Source organism: Orcinus orca, chromosome X (genome assembly GCF_937001465.1).
Source record: "Orcinus orca chromosome X, mOrcOrc1.1, whole genome shotgun sequence".
NCBI lineage: Eukaryota > Metazoa > Chordata > Mammalia > Artiodactyla > Delphinidae > Orcinus > Orcinus orca.
In genome coordinates this window covers 4,749,922-4,768,116 of record NC_064580.1, presented here as the reverse complement: position 1 = coordinate 4,768,116, position 18,195 = coordinate 4,749,922, and the positions used below count along the sequence as shown (strand labels likewise).

Below are 18,195 nucleotides of genomic sequence, written 5' to 3'. Positions count from 1 at the left end.
AGATACATGACCTGTTCAAAGTCACACCGTTAGGAAGTGAGAGACCCAGAAAGGAAGAGTTAAGTCTGACTGCAAAACCCAAACTCTCAAACCCTGCAGAGTTAAGTGGATGAACTCAGTGAAAATCACAGAGGAGTAAAAAAAAAAAAAAAAAAAAAAAAAGACATGAAGGAAAAAAAGTTAGAGTTACATCCTGAAACACCCATGGATGACATGATAATGATGGCTGCTGTCTTCAAATTAATCCAGGAAGAAGGGAAGTGAGTACAGAGCATGGATTAATAAAATCAGGCGTGACTTCATTAATTGTTAAATGTGGATCCAGGGCATATGGCAGTTCACTGCACTTTTCTCTCTGCTTCTATGGATGCCTCAAATTTTCCATAAGAATAAACAAAACAAAACAGAAGCCAGCTGAAGACTGAGGAATGGGCTGAAACACGGACTCTCTGATTAGGAAGCTACCACCTGCTCTCAGATCAGAAGAAAATGATGGTCAGACCAGAGGTATATAATTTACAATTTTCACGGAGATTGCTACATTCACATGCTGCCAATTTAATTTAGTGCATGCATGCAGTTACTGTTTGAGGTATTAAAGGGTCTGACTCGGTTTTTTGATGTTTGACAGATAAGAGCTTTTAAGTCTCACCTCTGCCTCTTCCACTTGTGCCCAACAAGCTAATAAGAAAGGCTGGGGGCTCCCTCCCCCAGTGCCCATGGAAGGTTCAAACTATGCCAGCTCCTACCTCCATGTGGGAACCCACATCCAAGCCCCAGCTCCTACCCACCATGAAAGCTGAATCTGTCTCCTTTCCCATCTCCCTCAAGCCATCTTCAGACCAGCCTAGGCGCTGTCCTGCTTTCCCCAGAAAGCCTCATTATATGTGAGATACAACCTTTTCCACATCCTCTTGGGGTGGCTATAGCATCACTCGTCTCGACAGGGGACCATCTCTTCACTGTAGGTAACCACACACCTGGAATTCTAAAAGGACACCAGGCATCCTTTGCAGCAGAAATAATAACTGGATGTGGGTAATCCTATCCATCAGGTAAGTCACGCCCTCCGTGGAGATAGGCCCTGCACTCCAGGGTTGCACCTTCACCAACTTGGTCCAGAAAAGGGGCAGAAGGCCACAGAGACAACCCTCCACGGAGGTGGCAGAGATGATTTCTGATGTGAAAGCAAGACCCCAGTCATCTGTTACCAGACACATTCTTGCTATTTCATTGCAGTGCCACAGGCTAGAGTACATTCAATCTTTTTCAGTGTTTTAACTCATATAATAAACATTCCTAGAAGCCACACCATATACCTATATGTCATCCTCAGGACCAAAAATAATATGCACGGGGCCATTTTAGTGATTTGCCACCCATGATAAATCATCGTCAGCCGGACATTTATCGTGCTGTGATTTCGTTCAGCTAAGCAAACCACGTGTGCACTTGGGCTTGGGGGAGTTTGACTCTGACACTAATTTAAGGCTTATCACTTTGAAAATGGTAATTAGTTTAATGAGTTCACAGAGGAAGAAGCAACAAGGCGATGTAACCCCCACTTAACACTTTTTTTCTTTTTGCGGTACGCGGGCCTCTCACTGCTGTGGCCTCTCCCGTTGCGGAGCACAGGCTCCGGACGTGCAGGCCCAGCGGCCATGGCTCACGGGCCCAGCCGCTCCGCGGCATGTGGGATCTTCCTGGACCGGGGCATGAACCCGTGTCCCCTGCATCGGCAGGTGGACTCTCAACCACTGCACCACCAGGGAAGCCCCACCACCACTTAACGCTTTGAAGGAAAAATGCCCCTTTTGGTGCATATAGTAATTTCTAAATAAAATAACACAGATTAGGCAGAGAGCAGAGCATTCAGGGTTTTACTTCCTTGTGTTTTAATTGCTATTTTGCAAAAGGGCATACAACCACGCACCTCCATTTCAAATGAAATTCACCTTTCATATATTACATAGAAGTAACTTAGCATGAAGAAAATGCCGTGAAGAAATGCCTTTTTAAAAAATATGGCTTCCGTGATAACTTCTATGGACACAATGTAAATATTTAGAGCACATTTATTTACAATTGCCAAAACCTTGGAAGCAGGCAAGGTGTCCTTCAGCAGGTGAACGAATAAACTAACTGTGGTCCATCCAGACAGTGCGATATTATTCAGTGATACAAAGAAATGAGCTACCAAGCCATGAAGAGACATGGAAGAACCTGAAATGCATATGGCTAAGTGAAAGAAGCCCATCTGAAGGGGCTACATACTGCATGATTCAACTCTATGACATGCTGGAAAAGGCAAAACTAGGCAGACAGTAAACAGATCAGCGCTTGTCAGAGGTTGGAGGGGAGGGAGGGAAGAAGAGGCAGAGCACAGAGGATTTTTAGGGCAGGGAAAGTATTATGTACGATGCTGTAATCATTACGCATTTGTCCCGACCCACAGGAGGCGCAATTCCAATGGTGAACTCTAATGTAAACCATGTAATTTAATTGATAATAAGGTATCAATATTGGCTCATCAAATGCAACACATGTACCCCGCTAATACAAGAGATAACATGGCAAATTGTGTGCAGAAGAAATGAATATAGGAAAGCTCTCTGTACTTTCTACTCTGTTTTACTATAAACCTAAAACTGCTAAAAAAAAAAAAAAGTCTACTGGGAATTTCCTGGCGGTCCAGTGGTTAGGAGACTGCACTTTCACTGCTGAGGGCCCGGGTTCGGTCCCTGGTCGGGGAACTAAGATACTGCGAGCCACACGACACGGCCAAAAAATTAAAAAAAAAATTTTTTTTTAGTTTTAAAAAAAAGAAGCATTATTAAAATAAATACATATTAAAAAATAGTCCAGTAATTTTTAAAAGATGCCTTTCAAATGCACTGTTGCCTCCTAGACTTCCTCATCCATGCATTCAACACGTGTTCACAAAAGCCTAGTAAACACAGGCTAGAGACCAGGGCACGCAGAGGGTCATGGATAGCGTTTGTTCCCAAAGCCTCGTGGTGACCCTTGCCTTTGCTCAAGCCAGCTACATCTCCTAGGTACAGATTCCCCTCTAGGCTATTTTCATATTCAGACGAAGCTGCAGCTGCATTTACGACACAGACTCCTTCTACGAAAATATATCTTGCATCCTTCCCCATTTTCACACTCCTCCCTAGATATTTCCTCCAAATTCCAAGACTTCCAATGACCATGATACTTGCTGCATGATACATGACATTTTCTTTGTCCCCATCAATTTTTCTGATTCATTGCCTAGAGTGATAACTTTATCCCTTTCATCAAAGTCACTGCACACCACTGGGCTGGGATTAATACGAGAGAATCTAGCTGAGGCCACCATGCATTTACACACAGAAAACCATCAGATTTCTGATTTCCTTTTAGTTCTTTTTTCTCCTGCAAGAGGCACCCTTGTACCTAATAACTATTTGGGTCTTATGCCAGCATCTCATTCAGAAAGCCTGGGGCCCATTAACCATTAAATTTTTCATGATATTGATCCTATCAAGTTCTAACATATTTCTCTTCTAAAAATTGTGCCCAGAAATCTCCTGTGGGAACAAATACTGCTGGATTATTCTTGCTTTCAGACCCATACATTGGAAGTCAGAGGTTCACAAATATTATCTTTCAGAAGGTTCTCCAGGTATAATGATACCAATTTACGTAGGATGATAGTTTTGAATTACCGATGGTGGGCTGCAGGATAGCTTATAAATGAAACGCTTTATTTCCAAAGCTTTCTCACATTCTTCCTGGAACAAAACAAATACAGGAAACAAGCCATTTCGAGAAGAGCACTTTGTTATTTAACCAGAGACAACAAGAGCTAGCACACTGGAAAAGATGAGAACTTGTCATTCTAAAGGAGAAAACTTGGTGCTGTGAAAATCAGGGTCCTTCCTCCTTCAGGTGTGAAGCCTGGGTCCTGGAGAGTTTGTTCATTCCATTGATTCACAGCACGAGCGGGTGCCAAGCCACTCTTTGGAGTCAGGACTGTGGCGCGCCACACAGGAGAGAAGGGTTTCGGGCTTGGGCAGAATCCTAGCTCTGTCGTGAAAGGGAAGTGCTATAATGCAGAATTAACTGCTCAAGCTCTGGCTTCTGGGTCCTGACAGAAGCCAACCTGGTTTGAGCCCTGGCTCCCTGGTTTGCTCACTGGGGTTCTTTGCCTCTAAGTCAGAGGCGATAACATGTAATAGTAGAAGAGGTTGCCGTAAGGGATGAAAGAGAATTGCATCCCAAACTCTTAGCCCAGCACTAGGAGTGCTCAATGCAGCTCAGCTCTTACAATGGAGTTAAAAATCTGAGTTAAGCAATCAGTTTGCCTAAAATCCAAACTACAATGAGGTATCATCTCATACTCGTCAGAACAGCCATCATCAAAAAGTCTACAAATAACAAATGCTGGAGAGGGTGTGGAGAAAAGGGAACCCTCCTGCACCGTTGGTGGGAATGTAAATTGGTGCAGCATCTATGGAGAACAGTACGGAGGTTCCTTCAAAAACTAAAAATAGAGCTACCATATGATCCAGCAATCCCACTTCTGGGGGTATAGCTGGAGAAAGCTCTAATTTGAAAAGATACACGCACCCCTATGTTCATAGCAGCACTATTTACAACAGGCAAGACATGGAAACAACCAAATGTCCATCAACAGGTGGATGGATAAAGATGATGTGATATATATATCTATATATCTATATCTATACACACACAATGGAATATTACTCAGCCATAAAAAAGAATGAAATAATGCCATTTGCAGCAACATGGATGGACCTAGAGATGATCATGCTACGTGAATTCAGAAAGACAAAGACAAATATCATACGATATTGCTTACATGTGGAATATAAAAAAATAATACAAATGAATTTATTTACAAAACAGAAACAGACTCACAGACATAGAAAACAAACTAATGGTTACCAAAGGGGAAGAGGTGGGGAGGGATAAATTAGGAATTTAAGATTAAAAGATACACACTACTATATATAAAATAGATAAGGAACAAGGACCTACTGTATAGCACAGGGAGCTATATTCAATATCTTGGAATAACCTGTAATGGAAAAGAATCTGAAAACATGTATATATATGTGTGTGTATATGTATATATATACACACACACACACACACACACACGCACGCACATTGTAAATCAACTATACTTCAATAAAAAATTTTAAAAAATCAGCTTGCCTGATGGAAGCCTTGCTATTTCAGCAGATCTGTCTTTTTTCTTCTAGAAGGTAGGTCGACTCAGGCAAAACGTGGAAGCAAAATGCTTTGATGTCCCTATTCATCCTTTTGGAAACATCGAGCTCATTAAGGAAAGAAAATATCTCCTGAGGCAGCCACCCACCATGAATAATTAAGGAAGACCATCCACCTACTCAATGTAATTCCAGGGAACGCAGGAAACCCTAAAAAGTTCCCTTAAAACTACTTTAGCTAAGTCCTTCCTGTGATCAACAGGTGAATGGTGGAAGTCAAATATTCCCATGGAGGCTAGGATTTTAAGATAAATGAGAGTTTCTAATTGCAGCAGCTGGTGGTGGCTATGACTCTCCCTGGGGCATGGGAAATGCTAGGCGTTGCTCCAGAAAGCGAGCTTTACCCTATGTTCCGAGGCTCTCCTGAATCAGTTATTGAGTGGGATAGAGAAATTCTGCCATCATTGATTAACCCTGGAAAGGCAATTCTTTGTTTAGCTTATGTGGGATTAGAAGCGTAACCAACACGCCAAACATCAGGACATATCTGTCAACAAGCACATAGATTAATGTCTCCAGCTGGAAACAATGTCCATGGAATGTAGGTAAACTCGATCTTGTGCTTCTTCCCAAAATTAATGGTCGAGATTTCCAAAACACCAGTCGTGGTCCTCTCCATCACATGGAGCTCAAGGGATCCCACAGATGGGACATTTGAAAGCATATGGGTTACCTACAGTATAAAATCAAGTTCAAAAGCTTACACATCAGGGCTTCTCTGGTGGCGCAGTGGTTGAGAGTCCGCCTGCCGATGCAGGGGACACGGGTTCGTGCCCCGGTCCGGGAAGATCCCACATGCTGTGGAGTGGCTGGGCCCGTGAGCCATGGCCGCTGAGTCTGTGCGTCCGGAGCCTGTGCTCCGCAATGGGAGAGGCCACAGCGGTGAGAGGCCCACGTACCACAAAAAACAAAAAACAAAAACAAAAACAAAACCTACACATCAAAGGGAAAAATAATATATGACCAAAAAAGATTGGATTATTTATTTGCAATGCATAAGATACAAAAATGATGTGCTGGCTTGTGGGGGATACGTGTGGGAGAGCTGGTGTTGTTTGTTCAGAAGCTTTGCATTTGTTATTTGATTCGAGGGTATTTTCAGACAGTAGCAAGTGAAATATTGTAATAAATAAACAGAAGATGAGGTGTTTTGCCCTACTATACTTGGATCTAATGCAAAGGTTGCACAAAATATAGTCTGAGACTCACTCAGATGCCGCCCAGACAGGAGGTCCGAGGAAGCATTGAAAATGAAACTCTTGCAGGATGGTTTTAGGACCTAGGAGTTGGGAGCAAGAGGCTACTACACGCACTGCATTTCCACATCCTGAGTGATGAGACCAGGGTGGCCTCCACATCCGCTAAAATCTGAGCAAGAGGGACCTCCCTGGTGGCGCAGTGGTTAAGACTCTGCGCTCCCAATGCAGGGGGCCCGGGTTCAATCTCTGGTCAGGGAACTAGATCCCACATGCATGCTGCAACATGCATGCTGCAAGAGTTCATATGCCATAACTAAGGAGCCTGCATGCCGCAAATAAGGAACCCACCTGCCACAACTAAGGAGTCGGTGAGGCAGAACTAAGGGGCATGCCTGCTGCAACTAAGACCCAGTGCAACCAAATAAATAAATAAATATTAAAAACAACAACAACAACAACGTGCAGGAGAGGAGAGGCTCCGACCATGTCAGGAGCCCTTTCTGCTGAACACAGGCACACCTGCCGCAAGCTTGTGATGCAGGAGTCCTGGAACCTTCCTGTCAGAAGGCCCTCGATAAAAGGCTAAATCCTTCCCTGGCAGCCACGGTGAAACAGACATCAACACACCCATCGCCACATCCTGTGTGTTTCCTATTCAACCAGATTCACCCACGTCCATTGATTTTGGGATCATCCTCTTACCACGTCACTCACTTTCCCATCTCCTAAGTGTATACAGAAGAACTTCATTAGAAACACGTTTAGAAGCTATCCCTAACCATTTTTCAAATAGTGACAGAAAAGTAAGCAAATGTGATAGTAAGGAACTGATTAGGCTACTTTATGCATTTTTTCATTCTTCTGGATGACCAAAATAATAATCAAGACCTTGTATGTAGACTATAGGCTCCGTAGCATGTTCTTCTTATATATCAGTGTCCTTCAAATTTTGACAAGCTTATTTGTCACCTTGGAAACCATGCTAAAATATATATATTTTTAATGATTTGATCAACATTTGTTTAATGCTTTATTTTTTTAAAGTATACTTAATTTACAACATTGTGTTAGTTTCAAGTGTACAGCAAGTGACTGAGTTATATATATATATATTTTAAAATTATTTTCCATTCTAGGTTATTACAAGATATTGAGTAGAGCTCCCTTGTCTCTACAGTAGGTCCTTGTTTATCTGTTTTATATTTAGTAGTGTGTATATGTTAATCCCAAACTCCTAATTTATCTCCCCTGCCCCACCTAAAATGAAGATTCTGATTCAGTAAGTTTGGGGTGAGGTCTGAGAACCTGAGTTTCTTAAAAGCTCCTAAATGATGCCTATCTGAGGAGCATACTTTCAGAAGAGAGTTTCCCTGTGATGACATGTTTAATACCTGCTGACATATAATAAAAGGAGAGAGTTGGCCTTTTACAGATTTCAAGAATTACACCAGGAATGAGATTTGAGTTGCAGACCACTGAACACATAACTTTTATACATGGTAACTAAACACAGTAAATAAAGAATTAGGATTATTAGGGTAACTAAGAAACAGGAAGATGTAAGACAGAAATGCTGCCTATGTATGGATGACCCTTCCCTGATTCGGCTTCACTTCCTTCTTGGGTTTCCTGTGCGAGTTCATACTGTTTCCAGGAAACGCATCCTTATTTGGTGTTGTACCTGGTTGTTATGGGAATGCTGTGGTTTCCTGCATAAAGCCCATCTTTGACCTCATCGCATCACAGCTGTAATGTGTGATGGTACCTCCTGCTCTGGCATCTGCTCTCAACCATCTGGGATGCTTTCGTGGCTCTGCTCAGCTGATCTTCTCCAATTAACACTAAATTATAAGTGTTTTTCTTCCAGGGTGTTGCATTTGCTGGAGAGAATCTGAATAACTCTAAATAGCCCTCATTGTCACCAAGCACACCAGCGCTTTCCTGCACATACACAAGTGTCCCCGTTCCGTGCCGTGGCACTGCACACGTGCGTCTGGGGGAAAACCAGAGTCGGTGTGCCTGTGAGTCAGAGGAAGGCTCCGTGGTCGGTGTGTGTGGTCAGCGCTTCCCCGGGGTGACAAGCATCACAACGGGCTGGCTGGCCTAGGCAGCGGATAACCAGACCAGCAGGGAATCGTTTGACAGGACAGTGCTAGGAGTGAACACAGGTCTCCCCACTCTCGATGCAGCTGTGCCACTCTATTTGCTGGACTTCACTGTCTCGCAGAAAAAGCTTGCAGCTCCTTTGCTCTCTGGAATGACCACAGGTTGAACTTGCCGTGGGAGGTTATCCGGGCTTTGTGATGGAGAACGACGCTGCCTGCACGCCCATGGGGCCATTTCTGTGATGGAAGCCAGTGAAAAGCTCTAGAAAGAGATCGGCCAGAACTTCTCCAGCAGTAAGAGGGATCACCTCACACTTCCCGCCTGAGCTGGGCTGTGAGCACAGAATGTCCAGAGACGACGGACGGTGAATGATCCCGGAAACCGAGCCCTTCAGAGCGCTCTTATTTTATGACGCTCTCCTACACCATCCATACCCATTTTCAGTTTCGGGACTAGATTGTTTTGTTTTGTTTTTTGCATTGGATTTGATCGTCTATGAAGCTGAAGATACAAAATGGAAAATTATGCTTTCCTTTGCAGAAACCTTGTGCATTAATCACAGATTCAAACCCGGACACACTGACTAACACCCTACCAAGCTCCTCTCTTATGTTTGGTTCCGAATCCAAGGGGCCTCCAGTCCGCCAGCCTGCAGCTCCCCTGAAACGTCTGTCTAGCTCTGGGGTGATGCGTTGACTTTATGGGGAGAGCTCAAGCTCTTAGAAGCAGTTTAGGCCTGCCCGCAAGATCCTAAACACCAAAGCTACGGACAGAAGGGCTCTTTCGGAAGTGTGAAGTGTCCAAAGGGAACATTTCCAATAGAAGGTGAAATACTACTGATGATGTAAAAACCCACAAGATGGTCCACATAGATGTCCCCTTTTCCATCGTAGACTTTTTTCTCCTCTATGATGTTTCTATTCAGTGTAATGGCCTCATACACACATTTTAAGCAAAGACGCTTTAACCGTCTGTGAAAGGGAGAGTGAGAGTAACAGTAACAGTAATAATAAGAATAGCAGCTAGCATTTACTGAGCACTTGTTGCATGCCAGATGCCATGCTGACTACTGTAAATACATGACGTCATTTCATCTGATGGGTTAAGTCAACTAATTCCAGCAGGTGCCATCCATCTCCTCAGGGGGATTGCTACATTTGACATTCTGACGAACCCTCCCTGGGTCAGGGCTCAAAAGCAACAGGTATTCAAACTACTTCTGACCCCACGTTTTGACCTCACCTTTCAAATATATATATACTGGTCCTCAGTGGAATATCATTTGAACGTTGCTTTAACCCCATCTCCCCAATCCTAATTTACCTTTTCTCACTCTGCCTAGAAATATCTAACTAGCAAATTAAATGTGCTAATTGGAAGAGGTTGAAGGTGGAGGAAGTATTATCCGAAACACCCCTGTGATACCCACATCTACATCCTCCTGTTCTGTGCACCTGCTGTTTAATTTCCAAGGCAGACGTGTCTAAAGTGTACAAGGCAAACTCAAGAACACAGGAACGGAGGGACCCCTAGGATACAGAAGCTGCATGAAAACCACTGGAGGCCATTGGTCTAAACAGGCTTGTCTTTCTTTTCCTTTTTTCTTTTTAAATTATTGTTTATTTACTTATTTATTTGGGGCTGCGTTGGGACTTCGTTGCTGCGCGCGGGCTTTCTCTAGTGGCGGCGAGTGGGGGCTACTCTTTGTTGCCGTGTGTAGGCTTCTCATTGGTGGCTTCTCTACTTGTGGAGCACGGGCTCTGGGCACGCGGGGTTCAGTAGTTGTGGCACGCAGTCTTCAGTAGTTGTGGCTCGCGGGCTCTAGAGCGCAGGCTCAGTAGCTGTGGTGCACAGGCTTAGTTGCTCTGCGGCATGTGGGATCTTCCCGGACCAGGGCTCAAACCCGTGTCCCCTGCACTGGCAGGCGGATTCTTAACCACTGCGCCACCAGGGAAGTCCTTGTACATTTTTTTGATGATGGCCATTCTGACTGGCGTGAGGTGATACCTCATTGTAGTTTTGATTTGCATTTCTCTAATGATTAGTGATGTTGAGCATTTTTCATGTGCCTCTTGGACATCTGTTTGTCTTCTTTGGAGAAATGTCTATTTAGGTCTTCCACCCATTTTTTAATTGGGTTGTTTTTTGATATTGAGCTGCAGCTGGAGAAGAGACAAACCTACTGTCTCAATTAATCCAACAAACCAGAAATCCTTCAAGGCTCCTGAGAAGCAGTGTAGCCTAGTGGTGGCTGCGCAAATCTTACACAAGTCACCTTTCTCAGACTTCACTTTCTCACCTGCAACGGTGACGAAAATCTCGCATAGCACAGCTGTGGGGAGTGAACTAAACAACCCGTGGCAGATGTTAAATAAGTGACTAGGATATACCAAAGGCTTTTAGAGTTTAGCTATTGTGAGTCAATAAATGTTTACTGTTGTTGTTTTGTAACCAGAAATTTTATTAATCCTGTTTGAATTGATTGTCCAACTTCATTCCTCAATAACTTAGGGTACTATCTTCTTTAGGGAAATGATTTACGAAAGAGTGTTAAAAACTACTCGCTTTAATTTGAGAGGTAAATTCAAGGTAAAATAATATACATCCCAGGCCCGAGAACGTGAAATTAAGCTTTGGGGTTTGCAAAAATGGTAACGTGGTTATAGAGTTTATGAAATCCAGAGGTTAGTGATATATAAGATAAATTAATTTAGAGAATGAAAATCAATGTTCTACACAATGAATTTCCAACTAAATCTTACAGCGAAAAGTCTGGATCAGCAGACCTGCACTGGTCCTGTTCCAGCGTTCTCTCCCCACCCTAACTGCCCTCCCCTTCATGCTTGCACCTCTAAGCTGAGGTTGCAAAAACTTCTTTCTGCAGAAAATTTACTATTTTGTCACAAATACAGATTCACTGGAAACTCACACAGGAAGGGAAGAGAACTTCCCTTATATAGAAACTTCCCGTTCTATATATAGAAAACATATATTATATACATTTCCTTTATTCTTGCTGCCCTATCATTGGATTTTCTGATACCCCGATTTACATTAAGCTCTCCAGATGTGCGTACCTGATGCACACATATAAAATCAAGAATAGGTTAATGGAGAAAACAATTGCACTTTGGAAGATAAAGAGTCATCTGCAAGAGCAAAGCATTGAAAATTAATGCAGTTGATACAGAGGGTGAACAGGCAGATGAAAAGATGCTCAACATTGCTAATTATTAGAGAAATGCAAATCGAAACTACAATGAGGTATCACCTCACACTGGCCAGGATGGTCATCATTAAAAAGTCTACAAATAACAAATGCTGGAGAGGGTGCGGAGAGAAGAGAACCCTCTTGCACTGTTGGCGGGCATGTAAATTGATACAGCCACTATGGAGGACAGTATGGAGTTTCCTTAAAAACAGAGTTGCCGGGCTTCCCTGGTGGCACAGTGGTTGGGAGTCTGCCTGCCGATGCAGGGGACACGGGTTCGTGCCCCGGTCTGGGAAGGTCCCACATGCCGCGGAGCGGCTGGGCCCGTGAGCCATGGCCGCTGAGCCTGCGCGTCCGGAGCCTGTGCTCCGCAGCGGGAGAGGCCACAGCAGTGAGGGGCCCACGTACTGCAAAAAAAAAAAAAAAAAAAAAAAAAAAAAAAACAGAGTTGCCATATGATCCTGAAATCCCTCTCCTGGGCAGATTTCCAGACAAAACTATAATTCAAAAAGATACATGCACGCCAGTGTTCATTGCAGCACTATTTAAAATAGCCAAGACGTGGAAGCAACCTAAGTATCCATTGACAGAGGAATGGATAAAGGAGATGTGGCACGTATATGCAATGGAATATTAGCCATAAAAAAGAAGGAAGTAATGCCATTCGCAGCAACATGCATGGACCTAGAGATTGTCATAGCAAGTGAAGTAAGTCAGAAAGAGAAAGACAAATGTATATCACTTATATGTGGAATCTACAAAAATGACACAAATGAATATATCCACAAAACAGAAACAGAGTCACATAGAGAACAGACTTGTGGTTGCCAAAGGGGAAGGGGGTGTGGGAGGGATGGATTGGGAGTTTGGGATTAGCAGATGCAAACTAGTATACATAGAATGGATAAACAAGGACCTACTGTAGAGCACAGGGAACTGTATTCAATCTCCTGTGATAAACTATAATGGAAAAGAAAACAAAAAAGAATATATATATATAAATATATAAATATATATATATATATATATATGAATCACTTTGCAGTACAGCAGAAATTAACACAACATTGTAAATCAACTATACTTCAATAAAAGATAAATAAATAAGTAAATACATAAAATGGATGCCGTTGAGAGCAGAGCCCAGGACTCACTACAGCAAGTAAGGGATGTGTCACCTTGGTGGACAAATGGATGGGGCAGGGGTCACAGAGGAATAGAGCAGAAAAGAACTTCAACACCGCCACCTATACAAGCGCGGTGAAGGGGGCCAATTAAATGGCTCTACTCTCTATGTCCCCTGTGGCCATAACGTGCCTTTGTCTTAACCACACTTTCTTACATTGCCTCTAGGTTAGGATTCCATTTCTCTCCTCTTTAAAAAGATCAATGTAAAGAAGCCCAATGAACATGGTGGAGGGGTTCATGGTCAGTGGGCACGGGGTTCAAGTATCAGACTTCAGGAGGCAGCCCAAGTGTGTAGATGTCTGATTCTGCCATGTAGACAGCGTCGGAGACTTAATAGGGTTTGCAGGGTTGATCTGCAGTGGTTAAGCAGCCGTCGACCTGGAGATCATTCTTCTCCCTCCTAAAACAAGGGCAAGCCCTCCAGCCTCTCCCTAGGCGGCTTTAAGAGCAGAATGAGTTTAAGAGCAGAATGAGTTCTGCTTTAAGAGCAGAACTGATGCCAATCAGCAGATGGGTGACCCTTTAGGCAGTGTGCACGGGAAGATCAGACCCTGACCAGTGACCTCACCTCCGGCGATGGGTGACCCTTTAGGCAGTGTGCACGGGAAGATCAGACCCTGACCAGTGACCTCACCTCCAGCGATGGGTGACCCTTTAGGCAGTGTGCACGGGAAGATCAGACCCTGACCAGTGACCTCACCTCTGGCACCACGTAGACCTGCCAAGCAGCAAATGAAGAAGAGAGAAAGACAAATGTATATCGCGCTCTGGATTAGGAAATGCTCCACATGGAACTCTAGGGAGACTGTGAACAGAGGGGTTGAGCATCTTTCTCCCATGAGAATAAAGACCCTACCCCAGGAGATGGCCATTCTGAGGATGGGCATCCCGGCACATGGCATGACATGCAAAACAAGGTCACGCACAACAGAGCTCCAGATGACAGCAAGTGGAGGCCCCCTGCGTAGCCACAATGAGCTAAGGGACTTCCTGGCTTGTGTGGGGTGAGGAGGGGAAGGACACGTGTAGCACACGATTTGTAGTTCCGTGCATCACACTCACGCACACACACACACATGCAGGGCGGTGTGTATTCGACCCTGGGAGCCGTCAGCACTCACAAAACCTGTGCTTGTCCTAAGTCTGTTTATACTGCCCTGGTCACAGGTTCCCTTTCTTTTTAAAACAATTCTTAAAATTTATTTAATTTTTAAGTGAACTTTTTCTTTTGAGATAATTATAAATTCATAGGCGATTGTAAGAAATGATACAAAGAGATCCACGGTAAAGTATTTAGTTTCCCCCAATGGTAACATCTTACAAAACTCTAGTAGAATATCACAATTAGGATGCTGACATTGATACAGTCAATGTCAACGGACAAGGTTTCCATCAGCGTAAGGATCTGTGGTTGCACTTTCATAGCTACATTCACTTCCCTCTGGCCACTACCCTTTCCTTAATGCTTGGCATCCCGTCCATTTTTATAATTTTGTCATTTCAAGAATGTTACATAAATGTAATCACGCAGTAGGTAACCTTCTTAGACTGTTTTTTTTCTTTTTCGTTCAGCATAATCCCCTTGAGATTCATCCAGGTTGTGGGTATCACAAGTTCATTCCTTTTTTCATGCTGGTATGGATGTACCATTGTTTGTTTATAGGTTGTTTCCAGTTCAGGGCTGTTATAGGCAAAAATGCTATAGGCATTTATGTAAAGATTTTTGTCTAAAGATATATTTTTGTTTCTCTGGGATAATGGCTCAGGAGTGCAATTGCTGGGTTAATGGTTGATATATGTTTAGAATTTTTTAAAGAGATACCACACTGTTTTTCAGAGCGGACAAGGTTCCCTTCTTTTCGCCCCAGTTGAACGGACTGCTTCCTCCTCAGCCAATGATGTCTGAGCCAGCCTCGCTCCGGTGCGGAACAGCTGTTTTGTACAGAAGCATCCCCGAATGGGGATGAGGTGTCCAAGAACGGAAGCAGCTACGCTACCGGCATCTATGGTCATTCCTTCTGTTTCAAACTAAACAGCACTGCCCTTTCCTTTCTCCTCTTCCCCTTAGCTTAACTGCAAAGCAGCACCAAGCAAAATCCCAATGCCAAGTTGCAGAGACAAAGCAAAGTGACTTTTCTCCAAGTCAGTGCTCAAAGCTGCCAAGATTGTCCAAGATGCTTATTTCTTGTAGGTTTCCATCATCCTAATGCATGGCTTGTTTACTTGCTACAAATCAGATGCATAAATGCATTTATAAGGTGGCTGTTACCGATGAAATCTTGCAGGCAGGCAACGGGGGTGTCGACAGAGTTATCTGACGGGCAATTCTGCCTTCAAATGATCAAAGTGAAAAGTGAAAATGCTGTAAGCTTGTCATTTTTGCTCTCTTTTGGCTATTGTCTTACTTTAGAATGAAAAAATACCGTGACAACACTGCTCCGTCTCTAACGATTTCCTATGAACTGGGAATGTGAACGCGTTGCCAAAGTCCCATTTTGCCAGGAGATCATGGAGCTGAATGTCACTGAGTGTTGGTTTTAAAAGTTAAGTAACTGAGAAACATGCACATTTTTCTGTAAATTAGAGCCGATGGGTGCATCTGCTGTCAGTGACCTTAATAAATGAAATTTTCTGTTTAGGGCAGCAAGCACCCAGCAAACTCCAGAAACCACAGAGCTTTGCTCTGTTTTAGTTTTTTTGCATCAGTGGTATCTGGGGTACCCAACGGACAAGGATCCATTTTGGTTGGAGAAAGAGTTTGTTTAGGGATGTATGCTACTTGATGACCTGGCTTCGCTTTTTCTCTACTGGTTGGGAGCAAATCAAATGACTTATAGAGTCCTCCGTAAAGAGATTTTCCTTCCCAAATGCTTCCATCCTAAGGTAACTGAAAAGCAGAAAGTCATAACTGCCCCCAACCCAGGGCTACGGCCGCCATATTGAGAGATGCAGCCAAGTGGGTCAGCCCAGAAACCACCTGCAAACACACACAGTTATCTCCCCGCAGACTCAGTCAGTGGCCCTGAATTCCCGATCCACAGGGTTTCTTGGAGATGCAGCTCCTTCAGCCTGTATGCAGAGTCATGTTCCAGTGATCTCAGATGGCAAAGACTACAGAAAGATGCTATTGATGTAATAGGGAAGAACCTCTGTATTCTATTACAAGTTCATCACTGAAGGGATGGTGCCTATATACCTAATGCCCCATCTCTGGGGACCCTGTGTTCCAGGTCATGAGCATGAAGCTAAAATACCTTTGCTTAGCTCACAGGAAACATCCTGACCAGGTCCCCCTGTGAACGACTGCAAGAAGGAAGAAATGAACACATCCCCTCCAGAGGCTGACCAGCACCAGAAAATGTTTGACTTTACTTCCTCCCCTTTTAGTGTAAAAGAAGCCTGAATTCTAACTTGGGGAAGATGGGTCTTTGGGACACCAGGCCACCACCTTCTTGGTCTGCTGGCTTTCTGAATAAAGTCGCTACCCCTTGCCCCAGTCACTCATCTCTCTATTTATCGGCGTGCTGTGCGGCGAGCAGTATGAGCTTGAACTCGGTCACATTTACTCCATTTTCTCATGGCTACACATCAAACCAACAGGATGTCACAAGACACATGAAACTGGCACCTGCGACATCAAAGGCCATTTGCTCCCCTTTCCCACCAAAAAAGACTAAGAAAGTATAGTTCGAGGAGAGGTGGTGAAGTGCAGACACACAATGAAAGTTGTGTGTGTAGCTGTCATAATCCTAACGGACATCTATAGCGTTCTTAACACATCCTGGACCGTTTCCAAGATGGCCCAGCAAGAGAGGCAGTGTTTTTTTTTTGCAAAGTTTTTCTTTTTAATTTTTTTTTAATTGAAGTATAGTTGAATTACAATGTTGTGTTGATTACTGGTGTACAGCAAAGTAACTCAGTTATACATATTCATATTCTTTTCCATTACGGTTTATGTTAAGCTTTCCAGATGTACATATACATATACCAGTTTGCAACTGGACAGGCAATGTTAGCATCCCATTTTACAAATGAGGAAACAGAGATCCAACCAGAGAGGTAACCTGCCCCGGTTTACCCAGGTTTGGAGCAGGTGGGGTGGAACCTCGGGCCTCTGGTCCCAAAGTCTATGCCCTTCCCTGACAGGCCCACTGCCGTCAAGATGCAGAAGCCACGTCTCACGACGACATCTGTCACAATAACACTATGTGGGGTGTCACAGCATGGACCTGCGTCAAAATTCTGCCTCTGCCACTCGCCAGCTGTGAGAGCTTGCTGGGACAAGCCGGTTCCACCTGTGTGCCTTGGTTTGCACATCTGTAAAATGGGGTAATGCAGCCCCCACCTCACAGGACTACGTGGGAATTGCTACGGAGGCACGGCACCTGGAGAGAGTAAGTGGCAGGCGAGAGAAGAGGCACACGCTTACTACTGGGAGAATCAGTATTGCTAGGGAGCCAGGTGGTGGCGGTGTGACAACAGGACGAAGTCTGAAGACGCAGTGAAAACCACAGGGGCCAGGACTAGAGGCAGGAACACAACACCAAACGTCTCACTGAACACAGCCAAGAGCAACTCCATCCCTAACAGCCTTTTTTTTAAAAAATTAACTTAATGTTTTAAAATTGGGGTATAGTGGTTTTACAACGTTGTGTTAGTTTTTACTGTACAGTGGAGTTCCCTGTGTTACACAGCAGGTTCTCATTAGTTATCTATTTTATACATAGTAGTGTATATATGGCCATCCCAATCTCCCAATTCATCCCACCCCTGCTTTCCCCCGCTTTGGTGTCTACATGTTTGTTCTCTACGTCTGTGTCTCTATTTCTGTCTTGTAAACTGGTTCATCTGTACCGTTTTTCCAGATGCCACAAATATGTGTTAATGTACGATATTTGTTTTTCTCTTTCTGACTTACTTCACTCTGTAGGACAGTCTCTAGGTCCATCCACGTCTCTACAAATGACCCAGTTTCCTTCCTTTTTATGGCTGTGTAATATTCCATTGTATACATGTGCCACATCTTCTTTATCCATTCATCTGTCCATGGACCTTTAGGTTGCTTCCCTGTTCTGGCTATTGTAAATAGTGCTGTAATGAACATTGGGGTGCATGTGTCTTTTTGAATTATGGTTTTCTCTGGGTATATCCTAACAGCCTTTTGAGAACTGTCTTACCTGGAAGAAAGGGC

At 43.8% G+C, this 18,195-nt stretch overlaps 1 protein-coding gene across 3 annotated transcripts in view; it reads right to left on the bottom strand.

Moving 5' to 3' along the window:
- STS (steroid sulfatase) overlaps nucleotides 1-18,195 on the bottom strand; it is a 184,359-nt gene that overhangs the window by 38,546 nt on the left and 127,618 nt on the right. The gene's annotated exons all lie outside the window — the stretch shown is intronic.